This window comes from Scomber japonicus, chromosome 20 (assembly GCF_027409825.1).
Source record: "Scomber japonicus isolate fScoJap1 chromosome 20, fScoJap1.pri, whole genome shotgun sequence".
Classification (NCBI taxonomy): domain Eukaryota; kingdom Metazoa; phylum Chordata; class Actinopteri; order Scombriformes; family Scombridae; genus Scomber; species Scomber japonicus.
Window position 1 is genome coordinate 10804289 of NC_070597.1, and position 19054 is coordinate 10823342.

General features: G+C 40.4%; 1 protein-coding gene across 2 annotated transcripts in view; it reads right to left on the reverse strand.

Moving 5' to 3' along the window:
* ptprea (protein tyrosine phosphatase receptor type Ea) overlaps positions 1 to 19054 on the reverse strand; it is a 424624-nt gene that overhangs the window by 393641 nt on the left and 11929 nt on the right. For both annotated transcript variants that reach the window (XR_008323516.1, XM_053340805.1), the window contains exon 2: positions 5329 to 5619. The gene's annotated coding sequence lies outside the window, so the exon portion shown is untranslated. The remainder of the gene's footprint in view (positions 1 to 5328; positions 5620 to 19054) is intronic.

A 19054-nucleotide genomic window follows, 5' to 3' on the forward strand; every position in this document is an offset into this window, starting at 1 on the left:
TTCTGATCCACAGATTTACACGTCTGCACAAACACACTACATGCATATGTTTCTGCACCAGATCTGCTAACAATTGGCATTCAAAGCTACACTGCCACTGACACTAGACTGCTTGGCATGAAATACTCACACATGGGGACACACGCATACCCACAAATCAACAAATGCTACAGCAGGGATCCATGGGAAACACATGTGCCAGGGCCTGTTTGAGGATCACTGTGCCAGAAATCATTCTGCTTGTGGTCCATCATCTACAACATGTGTGTGTGTGTGTGTGTGTGTGTGTGTGTGTGTGTGTGGAGAGGGTGCGGGGGCAATCTCTCTGTGAGGGTCTCATCATGTCCTCCAGGCTCCATACACCTCCTGACCTGACAGCGTTTAACACAGAGGCATCCATCTTTCTCCCATCCTGACACCTCTGGGATTTACCTCCTCCCCTCTTTCAATTATTCAGAGGCAGAGCAATTATGGCCTGGAATCAGAGCCTTCGATAGCCTGTGTAATGCATGGCAGCTGGGCTGAAAATGACAAAACCAGCGTTGTGACACTTCTTATTATCACCCAGCACTCTGTGATTAGCGGCCCTCTGCAAGTGAGCAGGTATTAGTGTAAGAGACATACTGTATAGAGAGAGAGAGATAGAGAGAGAAGAAGAAGGAGAAAAAGAAGAAGGAACTGTGTATAAAAGCTGAGAGTCTGTCATGGTGGCGACACATTAGAAATTTACTGCTCGACCATTAAAAGTTGTAGCATAAGGTGATAAACTACATTCTTCTCTATGTTCTTGAACTACTGCATATGAGGTTTTAGACTATAGTAGACCTGTATTCTTCAACTAAATAAATGACTATTCTGGTATTTGACAGCCTGGGTGTTTTTGTCCATTATGACTATTAGCCATAAATGTACAGATTTAGAAAATGGGGACATGACATTGACTGGGTTAGGGACATGAGCACTCCTATAGCTTTGCCAAGAAAAATAAATAATTCAAAAGAAATCATCTCAAATACCTGTCTTTAAGTCTGAATCAGCCACAACTGCAGTCCTGTTTTATTGTACAGTGGTAGTGGTAGTCAATGAGGGCTGCACCGTTTGTATTTTGTAATTTTATATTTTGAAATGTGGAAACTTGTAGGCACAAGCCATCTTTTTGGGTTTGTTATCAGCGTGCGTACAAAATATAATATCAGCTACAGCCCAAATGTAAACAAACCTCTTAATCAGCTGGCAATTTGATCAGGAGCTTATTTTCATGGATTTGACCTATTTGTCTATGTGACAAGCACTTCTGATTGATGGTACTGGCACCTTAAGGTTGCCAGCCAACAAACAGAGACTTCAGGAAGTTACCGGCCTGCTGTTTCCTCTTTGCTTCCAGTCTTTGTGCTTCGATAAGCTAATTGCCTGCTAGCACCAGCTTCATATTTGTCACACAGATACTCAATAAGAGTGGTATCAAGCAAGAAATGGCAATGTCAACATTTCCACCATTTTGACTATTGTGTAGGTGAGTGAAATGATATGGTGACCAAATTATCAAAATGGACAAAAATGTAAAATTAAATCGAGACTGAAATACTGGAATTCCCCTTTGAAGCTGCCAATTTTTATCAGGGCCCCTTTATATTTTGTAACTGTCATTCTGTGACTAGGACTTTTGTTAGAAGGTGTGGTTACTGGTGGTTGTTGTTCTATTGCTCTTACTAGCTGACTGGTATTGTCCACATTCAGCTTACACATCAGAATAAATCTGAAACAATAAACAAAAAGATGAATGTTAGAGGTCACATTATGGGTAAATCACCTCTTTAACTGGCCATAACTTACCATAAATTTGTCAAAGGTCCTTAGAAAGTTTTATGGCCAATAATAAGGATTAAATATATTAAAATGCAGAATCATAACAGCTGACTCAGATGCCGTCTGGGTGCCTGGTTTTAGAGAGCAACAGAACCCACCAGACTGACTCTCATGAGAATGTATGGCTCATTTTTATGTCATGTTATTCAGGCATAGAAATAACAGGCAACTGAGAAGTCCTGTGGGACATAGAGACCCACTTTATTCCAATGAATTAAAATAAATTGCAGTGTCATTGCATGTAATGATGACAATCCATAAAGCTTTTCTATTGTGGTTGGATTTATTTAAAATCAGCGTTGACACTGGAAACGAGGCTGAACAAACCTTGCTCTCATAGAAACACCAAATGCCAAAGAAAAAGAGGGGGAGAGGGGGAACTTATTTTGACCCCCCATTTTCAGACATAGAGAAACAGAGATAAGCATGGTCCTTCGGGATCTGCACATGACAGACAAGATCTATACCCCAAAATATCCTTTCATTCCCTGAGAGAAGGATGGGGAGGAGGGGAAAGGCAGCAGTGGAGAAACAAGTGATAAGCACCGCTGCGGGAGAACAAAAAGCCACTTGATTCTAAGGGAGGAAAAGAGAGAGGAGGAGGAGAGGAGATGTGAGACCAGAGGGGATAAGTGAACGGCCCACGCGGTGAGGATGAGGAGCCTGCCTCTGCTGCTCTGCAGAGATAGAGCAGGCCTGTCTGCTCAGGGCAGTCGCAGACAGTAAAACCTTCCTGTGAGCCTTTAAAAAGGGATATGAGGACAGTGTCTTTTAGTTCTTCTCACAACGTCAGCATGTCTGCACTGTTGAACAGTTCAGGTTGCCATAGCAAATTGCACTATCACACTTCATCTCTCAGAATAACAGCCCATTTATGCTCTCTTATCACAAACACACACTCGAAAACAACAGGTTTGACAAACAAGCAGGAAAACAAAAACAACTGGAATTTTCACAGCACAGTCTCAGAGTCAGTGAAGTGATTGCTGCTGATTCGAACAACAGCCTTCTAGGAGGAACTGGAAGTGGAGGCACAGTAATTATGTTACCGAAACCCAAACCTCACTCATTTTTCACAATCCTCTTTTGCAGGATCACGGCCCCTGCAGAGCACATTATGAGCAACACTTTGTTGATTAAGATTATGTAACCCTGTTGTTTGCTCTCTGACTGAATTCTATAGGAATATGAGTCATTCAGTGAGGCCTTGGGCACCATAGTGAGCCTCATTGTCCTCCCTCCTAAGCCGGCTTGTTACACGAATGAAAAAGGACACAAACACACACGCACCATACGGAGCGCAAATGACTATTCTGAGTCGAAGGCCTCTTGGAGAACTCACTGCCCTCTTGGAAATAGGAAGTTCAACATCCAGTCCTCACACACTGCTGACAAAAGCTCTGCGAGACAGGCTGGCATGCTGGGGGAGACCTGGCCCCACCACTAACAGGTCTTGACAGAGGCATGAAGGCATGACAGGCCATCAGACATCATGGACATACACACCAAGCGGGGTGCAGGAGGAGGTGATGACACACTGAGTAACCACAAATCTCAACAACAGACAAATGCATTTAACCTGCAGGCCACAGAGGTAACAGAAGGGTCAAGATCTCAGCTCTGTCAACCAATGAGACAAAAAAAGTTAAATTGTAGAGCTCAACTGAAATGTTGGGCTTGTCTTTGTCCCAAGGACATGACAGGTTGGGTTTACTGGAAAAAAAGAAGTTTAGACAGTATCTGAAAGACATTTCTACACCTTATATAATCTGACTTTCATTTTGGTGAACAAAACCGTGCTCACACAAATGAAAACAAAAGCCTATGTGCAAATACTTTTTGACCCATGCCTGTTGAAAATTGAATTGAAAATCTGAATGTTTAAGAGAGGAATGCAGCAAGAAGAAGAAGAAGAAGAAGAAGAAGAAGAAGAAGAATAAGAAGAAGAAGGAGCGGGAGATCGGGAGGGCAAAACAGCCTTCAGCAAGAAAAAAAATGTCCTTGCTTTTATGAAAACATTTCAAAAGTTTACTTGAAATGTCCTCTATCCTTCTCATTCAACTAGAACTCTATGAAAACGTCTGATTCTCCATGGCTGACATTTGCAATGTGCGATCTGGGTCACAGTCCTAATAAAAGCTACTGTATTTGAACATAGTTGCTTGTGTGTGTAAGGCTGCATGTGTGCAAGGCTTTGAGTGTGTTTGTGTGTGTGTGTGTGTGTGTGTGTGTTTCTGCAGTGTAAGCACATGCTGTCCTCCATCTGCTGTTTGATAGAGACTGTTTCCTTTCCTTTGCAGCCAGCCAACCAGCCAGCCAGCCTTCCTGTACTGCTCTGCTCCAGAGGGGAAATGGGAGCAAGACTACCACACACTCCTGACAAAAACCCTGGATGAGATAAGTACACATGCAGACACAATCAGACAGACAATGGCTTCGCCACACATTTTAACACAAACACGCACACATATAGTCTCCTCTTCTTTCTCTTTGTTTGTTTTCCATTCCCCTCCATCTACTGCATGTTCCCTTTGTCCACATTTTATCACGATCACACACCTCCACAAGTCATTAAACAGATTGGTGAGGACTAAAATATTTGAACTGCACAACAATGAAGGGGAATTCAAATACAGGAAAAGTCAGTAGCATGGGTGATGGGGGGCTTTTGCAGAAATAAATCTTCTTATCATGACATCAATCTGGCAAAATTTCTATTAATGCATTAGAGCATAGGTGTAATAACAGAAAAATTAATCTGCAGACAATATATACCGAAGGATCTAACTGGTGCAGCCCCAGTGACCTCAGTTAAGGGTGGAAACTATAAAACAGAGCAAGATCCAGCTCGTTTGAAAAAAAAAAATCACTCATTGCTTTATGTCTTTTGAGAAGGATTCACTTTCACATCTGTTTGCTTTCAGCCTCACATGACGACTATAAAATGTAAGCAGCAAATACTAAGAATCTCAATACAAAACCAAAAGCAACTCTATTTCACAGACACCGTCATATTCAAATAGCAGAAATACAAACCATGACATTTGATGTTCTAAATAATATTGTAGATTTTGAATAATTGCCAACTTACATAGTCAAGTTAACAGCATTGTTACTACTGTTTTCTAAGGGATATTTCATATTACAGTGCCACTTCCTGCTTTTTGGTAGTTTTTTTTGTACATAAAAGAAGACAAGCTATTGCCATAAAGTGAAGGAAAGAGAAAGGAAGTGACAGCATGGCTGCAAATGTGGCAGGACCTCGTGATAAAAAGTTTATCAGTATATGAGGAAAGAACATAACCTTGTGCAAATGAGAGGAAGTTGTGCATCTAAGTGAAATCTTCAAAGAGATCCCCAAAGATTCAACTTACGTGTATAAAAAGCAAATCTCAGCAAGTGCTATACACTGAATATGTTTATTAAACAGATGTTGATGTAGGCCACAGTGTGCTAAATTACCTAGATGAGTGTTGCTTCAAAGTATGCTGATACTCAAATCCATAATAGCAGGTCACAAGGTGCTGACCCAGTCTATTGGTCACATTGTTGTCGTCGTCTTCAGTGGGAGGTTAGACAGAAGCTGGAGGCGGGGGGAGTGAGGTCTGTTCTCACAGCCCAGCGAAGAGAGACAATCCCTGGATTCAAGCGGCAGTGAGATGTGGGTCTCAGCGCTTCACTTCCAGCGGCTCACCAAGCAGAAGCAGCCAGCCTGGATTTTTGTAGAGCGACTCTGCAAGGGATCCTCACCACCTTTAGTCTAACAGAGAACGAGAAGGACAGAGAGCATGTTAGACAGCTACTAACAGAGAGTACAATCAAGAGGAGAAGCGGTAGGATGTCAGAACAGAACAGAAACAGTTGAAATGTAGAAATGGTATGTAGCAAGCACAGTTAAGAGTAGAGTACAGCTTCCTCAAAGGCTGTGAAGTGATAAAGAAAGTCTAGAGCAGTGTGAAACAGCAAATATATGTGTATGTATACATATTCATGTACCTTCTATGGGTTACCCTTTATGCAAAATGATGCCATTTAGCTTTGAAGGAAATTCATAGTCATGTATACGACATTTTCTTCATAAGCAAAACAATGGTAAAAATGTTTGATAAAAGTCACCATGGTGAGGAGAAGAGAAATTCATCAGGAGAGTTTATTGAGTTACTTTTTTGGGAAAATATTTTACTGAGCACCTACAATGAAAATTAGCCTTCCAAATTTAGAACACACCAAATTGTAGTGCACATCACTTTGTTTCCAGGCTAACCTTGTTTAAAAAAAAGAAAAAAAAAGAAAGTATTTTCTCCTGATTTCTAAAACTACTGGCAGTAAAAATATGCACATCATCAGAGGTTTGTACCATAGTTTTACAAAAAGCGTCGTTCCGTCTCATAACCAACATGTTTATTTTAATCCCTGAAAGTTAGATTTGTCACCGAATGCTTTTTTTTGCTATTTTCATCTGTTTGTATAAGAAAATACTCGTACATACTGCACAGACACTGTAGCCGAGATTACAGGTTGGTGTCGCCTAATATATAATCCCTGCAATTACCCATGGGAGGCCTGAAAGGAGGGTAAGGGGGGAGGGGGAGGCGGGTGTGAGAAAGAGGGGAGATTTATCTACCTGGGAACGCTGAGCAGCCAAAGAATCTGGAAGCAGTGGTTTGTGTGAAAACCTCACAAGTACAGCTTTACCTTCAGTTTAAGGGGTGTAAACTTTAATGGACTGATTGAATCCTTTAAACTATGAAACAGTTTCCAAAACTGGGAAAACTCAACACTGCATGTCCAAAAATTAAAAAGTATTTCTCAGCCTTTATCAGCACTTGCAACTGACATTTTGGAGATACAAGGTTTTCACCTGCCAGCGGCAGGGAACATGTCGAGTGGTTGCTATGGTGACACTCTCGTCTAGCCGAGCGGAAGGGAGGTGTGGAGGGGGGTATCTCCCTACATTTCTCTTTCTAGGCTGTAACGATAAATGAATGGACACATCTCCAACGGCCCTCCCCATTTCAACCCCTTCCCCACTAGAACTCAATGGAAAGAGGCAGCCAACATTTGCTCTATGACATCCTGGAAAATGAGGTGTCATGCTTGAGGTTTTCCATGACAGCCAAATAATGGCACAAGCTGAAGTGCTCAGAAGGCAGGATAGAGTGGAATGGAGATGGTAGACTTAATAAAAAAAAGAAGAAAAAAAAAAGATCACATCGTTATGGTCGTAATTTTGATTTTTATTCCTCCTGTCAATTACACCTAAGCTCCTGGAAAGCAGTGTGAAGGAGTATTTCAAATCACAAGTCATGTCAAAGTTCATGAATAAATAATACGAGGTCTGACAGTGTGGAATCAGATCAAGCTAACTGTTGAATAATAGAAGAACCTTCCCGTAATGCAATCGGATGCATAGCATCATGCTCACCAACATCCAAAGAAAACACTGAAACTCATAAAAGCTGCCAAATGCAGACTTGTGTGTAAAATCTCTATGTGTGTGAAACAAGCTAAGAGGGTCACTATTCATGCCCTTTTCAACTTGGCCGTCCTACCCAACCAACAGGTACTGGACACTTAAAAAAGGTAGTAAAAGATAGGTGGGGGTGAGTGTAAGAGAAAAAAGGAGTTTCTAGTGGCTAACTGAACTTACCCAGGTTTCACCATACAAGTGAATTGACTCAGCCAAAGAACCACGTCGACCTCAACACTCACCACTAAGGGGTGATGTTTGTCTTACTTTTATTAAAAACAACTTTTATTTATGTATTTATAATTAACCACAATAAGTGAGTACAATGAGTTTATTTGAGGGAATGAGGGCAATGACACAGATGCAACAGGACAGCCCACAGTGACTGTCTACAGCTATTACTGTATCACTTCCTCACTGTCATACAGCAAATACCACAGTGCCTAATAAACACTTAGGGTGAATAAGGGTGCAACTGAGACGAGACTCACGTTAGACACTGAATGTAATATACGGAAATCATAATGCACCAGACTTGGCATGAAAAATAAAAAATAGGAGATCTACAAATGCTTTAAAGGGAGATATCATGTACGTTTTAAAGTCTTTATTTTATTTTGGTGCTCTACTGGAATATCTCTGCGTGAGTTACAGTTCAAAACACTATTTAAGTGTAAATATTTAAACTTATTTATCTTATACTGGCCCTTTATGCAGCCTTACAGTTCAGCCTCTGTTTGAAACAGGTAATTTTAGCTCCTGTCTCTTTGAGCCCCCCCCCCGATGAACCCCTTAGAATATGTGGCTTGGGAGGGTATGTACACAAACAGTAATAGCTGGATTTCACTGCCTCTTCTCGTTCTTAACTAGAGATGGAAACTTCTGAAATACATCTGTAAATATTCGAGCCAGAATCTGATCCAAAATTTGTGAGCAGACAAAACAACCTGTGGAGTAACCTTAGCAACAAAGGCAACCATCAGACGGCCATTTGTGTGCACGTGTAAACAATTGAAGTAGAGGCAAATGAAGCATTTAGAGGTGGCTTGAACATACAGGAGAGGAAGAATGAAAATAAATATGTAAATCTAAACATCTGTAGTCAGAGCACTGTTTGTGGCTAATAAACATGGAATGGAAACAAACACCCCTGCATTAAAATTTGCATTAATAACAGGAGGTGAGAACAGACCTTTAGGGTTTTCACAGCAAAATAACACATTCAGGCAGCACAGAGAAATGATAAATCATCTCTGGCAACGCACCTGATCTCTGCACCATGGCAAGCCAGATGCGTGTGTGTGTGTGTGTGTGTGTGTGTGTGTGCGTGTTTTCACAGGAGTAATGTTGTATTTGGGTGTGTAACCTCCCTAGAGCTTCATCTGTAGGTGTAATGGATTGTCCAAGTACAACATGTGGACAGCAGGTGTTGGATTTACAGCTGCAGAGTCAGAAACACAGTATCACTAAAAATGTCATACAGCTGTTATTTCCCTGAGCTCAGTCGAAAATACACAGAGCTGAGGTGACAAATACCAGCTCAAAGACAGATGGACACCTGTGTCTGTGAGTATGTATGCTTGCACTTAGGTGAGCACATGTATACACACTCGCAGACACACACACATTTGGCTCCTGTACTCTTCCACCTCTCCAGGGTTGTGGTCAATCAGATTACGGCATCATACGGAGATCTGCGAGTGCTCCAACACAAATCCATTTATAGAGATAAGCTTTGAGGGCAACCTCTGGCACACACACATATAAACACAGCTCGAGAAAAATTCACCCCACTGAGGAGCCATCTGAGTTGCTATCGAGGGGCCTGCATCAGTCCAGCAAAACCACTGTGTTTACACAAGAACTTTCTGACCTGCCGCTGTGTGTCACTTCCAAAAACACTATGCCTCCATGAACAGTTCAAGACACCCACAAGGGGTCACCAGATAAATCTGAGGGGTCACATGAAGGGAAAGCAGAAAAAAATATGTTTTCAGGCTTTGCTGGATATTTTTACTTTCTCAGGGCTCTAACAATTATTCAAAAAAGATCAATCTTCAAAAAAGATAAAATTACTCTGTGACTGACACACGCCTCGCATCCTCGATGAAGATGCAGGCTACAATTAAACACTACTCTGTTTTAAAGGGGACACACTTCTAGGTGTATATTAATATTCTGGGGCTCTACTGGTATATCTTTGCATGACTTACAGTTCAATTTGTTTTTATGCAGTTCAGCCTTTGTCTGAAACAGGCTGCTCCTGTCTCCCAATAAGCCAACTGATGACTAGCTTATGGAAGCTGCACCTCTGCAGTCTTTCAGCGTCTCCACAAATTAACACTAGCAGTAAGATTTCACTTCCTTTTCTTGCCCTTTACTCCAAATGACAACTTGAAAATGACAAGTCTGTATATTTGAGCTTGAATCTGATCTGGAAAGATTCATTCCTGGGCGAAAAAAAGACATGAAAACATTACTATTTCTTATTGCTGCATAAAGGAAAATAATACGATCTACAGCAATAAGGCGGTGTTAAATTTTTAATGATAAGGTTTTAATTAGGATAGAGCAGCAGCAGCAGCAGCAGTAGTCTAGCACTTTACCGAATCAGTGTTAGAAAGATGTAAAAGTAAAACAGTGACAAGGCTCATTGTGATTTATGGTGTTTACAGCCAAACCTGAAAAGGACACAATCAGCCCCTAGATGAAAATCGCAGCAGCAGAAATTATAATAAATGGCACTGCAGGAAACACATGCACGCGTGTGAACTTAATGCCTCTATGATCAAATGTGAATAGAGCCATGTCCCTGATGAGCTGTCCGCACATTGTGTGCCTAATGTTCCAGAGCGAGAGGACAGACGGTAACAAGGAGTGTGATTTTGTTAGCTGAAACGCTTTCTCTTCCATGAGACTCCCTCGCCTGTCCATCTCACTTCCAAACTCACCGGTGTATCTTGGCATCCAGGTCTGAGCGAGTGGCCCTTTGCCAAAGCAAGCAGGATGTGAGTGTGATAATATCATATAGCTTCTCTTCTAAACTTGGCAGTCGCTGTTATAATCAAATATCGGGAAATTTCCTTAAGGGCTCATACTGCACTAGATCATTTACAGAAAGATTGTGTCATAAATCGTTTTATTTATTTAGTTGGTGGATAAATGAGAATGATGATTTAATATTCACCTGTGGCTCTCTTGGGTCAATAATCAATAGAGTGATTGAATAAGCCTCTGCAATGTAAGAAATGTCCAGAATCCATCAAGAATATAGGTAAGAAATGCTGCTATGGCCAGACACAGTGACTTCCAGGTTTTAAAAAAAATAACCTCTTGAGGCTAGTGTGAGATTATATCTAATTTCTCATGTATTGTTATGATAGCAAGCTAGCACTTCCTCTTTCGTTTTCTTCAAAGGCTTATTTTGAAGGTCTTTTTATTCTCCTCCTCATCTGGGCTTTTCATTGCCTATGGATGTGGTGACTGGCCTTTTTATGTATTTGTATTTTATGTGTTTGAATTAATTGAATGAATCGTCTCATGTATACCTTTTGTGATTGTTTGCTGGAGGCTGTGGCAATGGTATAAAGATGCTGCATACTTAATTGTTTGTAATAAAAAAAGTCTACGAGTGGATACTGAGACAAATTCCCTATTTTTTTCACTTAATTCAATTGACATAATGTCCAAGTTAGACAATTTCCTGTTTGCCCCCTTCATAACCACCCTTTCAACGTCATTTTCAGTTAACAGTATGTGAGAGTGGTTCCTAGAAGCAGCACAATTTATGTTTTTCACACTGATGACAAACATTATTTTAAAGTTATTTCCGTGCAATGACACAGCCTGTTACTATTTTTTTAATGTGGCTAGATAACTATCTATATAGGAAGATAACATCCCTATTCTCAATCCTGTTTTCTAAACTCTGATTGGTCGCGTTTCACTCCACCACCACAGCATCAGTTAGCACAATGCTAAACCTATTTGAAGTTATAAATACATCTGAGACATGGGCAGTGATTCAGAGGTCTAACTAGACTAGGAACATAGCTTCTTTAGGAGCCAACGCACAACCAGGCTTACATTATATTATACTGTATAGCATTTTGGTCAAAAACTAAAGACAATGAGTCTGAGCAACCTGTGAATCTAGTTCTCATGCAGAAGGCCCTTACATGACTTACAGCTGGCCAGAAGCCTGCAAAAAATCCTTAGTTCATTATAACCGCAGCATGTAAAGACAGACATTATTCAGCCTGCCATCACACAATCCGATACACATCCCCCCTTAGTGGTGGTGTCTCTCTTCCCTTCCTCCTCTCACATCCTTTCCCAAAGCTTCTCCTAGGCGCCTGGGAGCAGCTCAGACAGAACGGGGTTAGGATTAAACAAGTCCCCAGCCGAGGATTCCCTGCAACACTTAAACTCCATGAACCCCACCTGGTAAATATTCATGATGGAGAAACAATGGTATTCCAGGACAACAGGGGAGAAACAAATATATCTTAACACACAGGCAGTTACAAACCACTTTCTGATACACACAAGGAGACAAAAACACACATAAAGACTGACATTAATGGGTATGTAAGGAACATGTACACCCACACAAAGGGAAGAAAAGCCCCATGGATTTCTCAAGCTATCTGTGTGTATATCTGGCTACAGCCCAGGGCTACATGTCTTGTCTGTCTGCACAACCTTGTCTGGGAACGGAGATGTTTTGCACGTCGGAGAGAGCTAGTGTCATAAACGCCTCCACTTCTTTTTACAGATAATTTCCAAAAGTAGGAACCTGAGTGAGAATTCAAAACAAAAATGTAGTTGTGAAGAAATATGCAGCAATGCTCTTTTCAGGAACCGTTTTTTTCTACGTCTTCTGATCATTGTGATTCACATTTACATCAACAAAAAGACACGGATCTGCAATGTTTTAAGCTTTCAAGATACATTTGAAGATACATTCCTGCTGCAAGCTTCATTAATATTACAACACAAAATAAAGCTTAACTGTTCCCCTAAATCTAACACCTTTGGCTACTGGTATGGGGAAGCATTTCTCTCAGCTCCGCGTCTTTGTCATTGTATGACGCTGACTCAGAAGACTTGCTGTCCACAAGCAGGAAGAGAAACAGTTTAGATCATATCCTGTGTGTGAACTGTGGTTTACAGCCAAACACTGGGGGTATAAAATTAGCTGGACTGTGAGAACTAGAAAGGGAGAAGGTTGGGATAGAGAGAGTGGCGACAACACCCCGACAGACATAAAAAGTAAAGACAAAGGGATACAGACTGGGAAAAGAATTGGAGACATATTTGGATCAGCTCTGGGTGCATCGTCTTCCCGTCATGTGTGTCAACTCTGACTACAGTAACACAGCTGTCATCATTTTCTCAGCACTGGCTCAGTTATGTGGCATATTAAGCCAGATTAGAGCACACTAAAACTGTATATTTGCGAGCTATGACCTAGAACATTCAATGAGGGTGTGTCTCACACACATAAGCCAAGTATTAGTTTCCTAAAATGACTCATACTTCAACACTGAATAGTACCAGATCACAGTGGTTACCAGCGGTGGCCAAGTAAACAATAAAAAAAGTACAGTATGTGGCCACAGCATGAGGTCATTACACAAGAAAAAAATGTGTATGAAATATATATATATATATATATATATATGTTGCCATTTTTAGCTCCTTTCCAATTTCAGGTGCCCCTCGTTTTGGAAGTTAAACTCCCATTCATCTTCTCCTTAGATATATTCTCTGCTGATGACAGTTGGAGCACATCCACATCTTAGATGGGCATGAAATTCTCCTGTTTTAATCATAAGTGCAGAAGAAGATAGACAACAATGTAAGAAACTATCTGGTTCTTTGGCTAAACAAAGTAAAACATAAGATGAGAAGTTAACTACAGCTCCCAAAGTGGATTTCAGCAAGGAACATGAGATGCGCCACAAATGATATATGAAAGTGAAAGAGGATTACGGTGTTGAGAAAATTGAAACTTTTTAATTCTGGGTCACTTTTGGACAAATTCAACAATATAGTAACAGGGTTTACCAGGTTTAACCAAGGTTACCTCTGAGTTGCTTTTTTATAGCAATGGCATCTCTCTTGGGTATTGTAGTATTAGCTGTCTGCTGTCAAACTGATGGAAAACAATCATCTTCTTAGAGATGAAGTTAAACTAATGAAAACTGGTGGTCATAGCATAAACTCATATGACTGTAACACAATCTGGGTGAGTCTGATGTTTTAAGTAATTGAGGATATCATTTAAAGAAAAAAACTGAAATGAGAAAACTGCTCCCAGAACAATTAGAAGTCTCCCACTTTGCAACTCTATTTACAACTGCAGATAGACTGACATTTCTGGACTGGCATAAGAAATATGTACACTCACACAAAGAAAAGAAAGACCCTGTGGATTTCTCAAACTATCTGGGTGTACATCTGGCTACAACCCAAGGCTGCATTGTCTTGTCTGTCTGGACAGGCAGGTTTTCTTGGAGTAATGATTTTATTCTTTATTTTGCATGTTGTAAAAACAGCCAAAATTGTTATTATATTGGCATAGTTTGTTAGCTCTCAATCCACAGCTGGGGCTGACCTGCCATTATTCTGTCATGTCAAGTGTTGCACAAGTGGAACATATTGAATGGAAAGTCAGGATGTGGACATTCTTTATAGCTAAGGTCTGTAGCAACATGATCAACGTAGGTGTAGTCAGTCAGTTCATTCATCAAGCTATGCTGCTAGCTTGGCAAACAAATATATGACGTATATTATAACACACTTTCTCATTCAAGACAATGAGAAGGTGTGTCCAAACTTTTAAAATATAACTTATAATAATATAAAATAATAATATCTAAAATCCTGACATTATCCCGATTTTGATGTACTTGTCAACATCATTCATATGATTTAAATTGACTGTTGATTATTGTGAGACTAACTTGTTACCTATGAGTTAGTCTACCACTGCAGATATGAAATTCTAGTCTCATGGTAACTAAATATTAAGTATTTCGCTTATGTCAAACAATCAGCCTGCAGTTAAAGGGGAAAAGGAAACGGGTGCCTGTAACTGCCCCAGCTGCAGAAATGTGCACATTTCCTTTTAATGACAGGGCAACCCTCAGATACTGATCAGTGTGAGATGAGAATGTCTTGGCACAAGGCATTTAACATTAATTTCATATTGGGGATTGAGAACTAAACAGTTATTCAGAATGAGATATGTTTAGTCTGGTCTGTCCAGGTCAGTCAGTAGTTACATGATCAGTAATAGTAACTTCACTCAAGTTATGAGAAAGAATCCACAGCTTGTCTAATGTATTTATTACCTTCCACACACACATCTAATTAATCTTAAAGATTTATCATATGAGCAAAGTCAACCAGAGCCACAGCTCAACACTCCCATGTAGTCCATAGGAAAGCAATCCTGCAACAGGAAGTCAGAGCTCATAGGAAGAATGCCCTGTAAACTTAAATCAACAGGATATGAGTGATTTACAGTGTAACATCCACTGCACTTAGGATCAGTGACCAGCCACACCAGAAGTTAAGTTCTCAAACCTTTTTGTATCTTTGTCTTCAAAGGCACCATTTCAGCTGATATACAGGCCCAGCAGCACGCACAAGTAAATACTGTAATCTAGTCATCAGACAGAGGGAACTTGCACCCACCCCCACCCCCACATTACTCTCCTTCCAGGAAGCAGTCATGTAAACTCTGCTGTATAATTGTCTTACATGTAACGTAAAACATACTGGAGGCCACTGGGTTGCAGCTTGGAGGGCAAAAGGATCAGATATACAGGGTGGCAGATGCACTGACCGCATTGTCGATATTTTTAAAAATGAAAGTTACTATGGAATTACATCTGTTGCTGTAGACATGATGTGCATGTCATGAACAGGCGCATAGCATTGCTGTCTGCCACGCTTCAAACAATGTCCAAAACAGGATTTCTTGGATCTCAAACTATCCAGGGGCCGAGATTACAGATGCAAATACCATGTCCTGCTATTTTAATCTATTTCCTAGCAGTATTACAGCGACCCTGAGGGAAATCATAATCCATAGAGCTGAAAGAGAAGCGCTACTGTGGTACTCTATCTTGAACAGGTAACAGGAAATTGGCCATTCAGCACATCATCTACAGTAGCTACTCCAGTCAGCCAAAGGACTGATGGATGGCAAGTTACACTCGAGCTGCGACACCATTGATTTTCTTCTCATACAACCTAAGATTGCTGATTCAAGATAATGTTACATTTTTAAAGTCTCTGCTGTGATATTGCGGTGATAAATTCAACCCATGAAACTGATAAATGAGTACAGGGAACATTGACAGGTGAGATTTATCTCTACGGCATTGATTTATTTGTCTAGTCGTGTACATTATTTATTTATTGCTTATTGTTCATTTCATTTCTGGGGTGGCATGAGACTTTAAGAGACAAAGACTGCAAAACTTCACCCATCATGTAACACCGGGAAATTATTTCATTTAAAAGTTGTTTTCTGTTACAATAAACATATCCAGGACTGTCATAACATTTGTCACATTATGTACATCCAGTCAAACACAGTGTCACTTAATGACATTTCACCATGTTTACCACATCACAGTTCATCATGATGACATAAACTCAAGCACTTTGTGTTTCTGTTGTTAGCCTCCATTGATCCAAAACACTCTCCTCACACTTGTCTGTAAATCAAACATGAACTATAGTAAATACCACTGTGCTCAGCAGTCCAAAGTTTAGACCATATCCACACGAAGTTAGCTAAAAATGCACCTTTCTTCTTCAATTTGTGCTTTTGTCCACATTATGCTGTCGGTATTCCCACCTAAATATATCTTAAAGGCCTTCCTCGTATTTTAGTGCAGATGGGAAAAACAGATCAGGGCCTTGTGGCAGGAAAGCACTTTTTGTCACAAATGCCAGTACAGCAGATCAGACAGTAGTGTTGTCATTAACTTGTGTTTACGTTGGTTTTGAGAGAAGATTTTGCGGCTAAAAAATAATGTGATCACAGTCTCATTACCGCAGTGCACCTGATTAGCAGGTATGAATGACTTATTATCAAATTACTGTTTTGTGTTCACTCAATTGTCTAACAATAGAAACAGAAAAATATGGAAATGAGAACAATTAAAATGTGAGTTTGGCTGTGGTAAAAAACAGTACAGATGATTATAGTGGTTAAAGCAGCTGAGAAAAGAGTGACGAAACCTGGCTGTTTGTACCATCTTGTGAAAGCATTGGCTGTTGTGTACATTTTATTTTTAATATTATGACCATATGAGGAAAAGGAGGGAGAGTGGAACATCTTTACAAAAAACAACCTGAAAACATTCTCACATGTAAACTGTGCTTCTAGATTTAGCCGGTGCTGAAGAGTGAGTGCTAGCTCTAGCATGACTAGTATCAGTGTTGGCCATCACTAAAGGGATGAAAGGGTTGGGGCTTGTCAGAGAGTCATGCTACCTGTCAGTGGGATTACTGGAGGAGATCATTGGAAAGAGCTGTAAACAAAAGGCCCACGTGCACAGCTCTGAGGAGAGGAGATAAGAAAGTGTAGGAAGGGTTCTGATGGAGAGAAGGGGGGTTTACTGATCATTGTGCCAAGCTAGCAGCTGTGTGATGGATTTCACACACATCTACTCGTCTATCTCTGCATCCCTTTGTGTCAAACAAAGAGCAAAAGAGCCCCTTCTAGCGAACACAGTAGAGAACCACAATTTTGCCATTCATGTCATTTGCCCTCACTGCATGTTGTGCACGGGTGAGCAAACACACCCCCGTGGTCCTTTGGCATGCTCATCACTGACATGCAATTATTGTATTTGTCAGCCACACTGGTCTTAGGCGTGAATATTTTTTAGAAACAGAGGGAAAACATACAAAAAAACAATTATTATTGGCCATCAGGGAAGCTGATTGAATTCAAAGTGAATCCATGGACATTTCTGACACATCCAGCAACATGACAGCCTTGCATTGTCTGTGTTGGTATCAGACAAGTGCAGCATCTTGGCTACGCAGCACACACACACACAATCTGAACAGGATATTGCTTCCCTCGTGACATAAGCCGTAAGCAACCCCCTTCATTTTTAGCAACAGTGACATTACACAAGCAAATAACAACAGAGATGCCATGTCAGCCTCTCCAGAGAGTCAAAAATGCATGGATTAGACTGTCATTAATACTGAATCTGGATTATAGCAATCCTGAGGCAGCTCTACAGCTACAGATTACTTCTATCGCAGTCACAGCAATGAAAGACAATGGCACTTTTTGTTCCCCCAGAACTGACAGTGCTGCACAATAACAAAGGGGGACTCATTTCTAATAGGGTCAGTAGTGATTAGACAAGCGGCAGCCCTGGCAGCCCATAGAGAGTCTCAAGATCCCCCAGAATCCCCGGAATCAGACTGGATTTGTCAGATTACGACCTCTCCAACTTCAATTAACCTATTAGTGTAGTTGCTAGCTGTTGTAAAATACATTAAAATGGCAATATAGTCTTTAGGCAACAACTTTTAAAAGATACTGCATTATAATGTGGGCCTGTAGTAAAAACAGATGCTGTCTTTGAAGGATGCATAAGTTACGAGTAGCGCTTTACTGTGATAAAAAAGGCACCCAACTGTCTAGACAAGTTCACATATCTTGTGATGGTAGTTTATTCATTGTGTTCCCCTGTAAAGAAGATTTTACACTGTAATCTTTTACGTTGTACCAAATGTAAGCTTGAAACAGTTTTTACAGTATTATTGGCATCAGTGTTGTTTGTAGCAAAGTGCTTCATCATCACAACTTATTTGGCTGCGAGCATGAGCCTAAGCTTAAAAATACTGTATACAAGATGGAATGATGGCGTCCTGCATCATTTTCAGGAAATTTAATACAGTGATTTATTAAAAAACACACGCATTAATACTTATGGCTTCAAACAGAAACAGGAAAAGTAGGGAATAGGCACTAACATTCATTTTATGAGATTAAAGAGTTAGATACTTCTTGTATCTTGGGTTTTGTTACTTTTTCATTCACAGTGACACGTATTGTTGTTACTTATTTTGTTAAAGAAGAAGCTGAGGAAAATCAAAAGAAATACACAAACTAGAGAGAGAGAGGATCAGTGGGATTTGCTATACACAAATGTGAAGACAGGAAATCGGCAGACTGAAGGGATGGAGGGGAGGGAAGAGAAACTATGAGAGAGAGAAACACAGAGAGAGAGAGAAAGAATACAGATCAGTCTGCGTGACCTGTCCTTGCCCCACAAAAACAAATGACATCAGAGTAGCTGCCAATCAGCTGACGTGACTCAGAGAGAGGCTGTAATTCACTCCAGCTTCTCTCTGAAACTCTGCCATAACTATATAAAAGACTTGCACCATGGATTCGAGAAATCCCACAAAGCTAACATCATGTTTTAATAGAAAAACTTACAATAACATTCTTCACAGTCGCCTACAGTGATGAGTGATGCAGTTTGTTTGAACACGAAAACAAGCACAGCCTATTATTCTTCATGTAAAAATCTCACCTCAGTAAAATGATTCTACAAGACACCTCGGTCTAATTTAATTCCAGACATATTAAAAGGAATCAATTTAGATGGGAAAGATTTAAAGCAATTACAGTGGGTTATATATGGGTGGCTCTAAGGA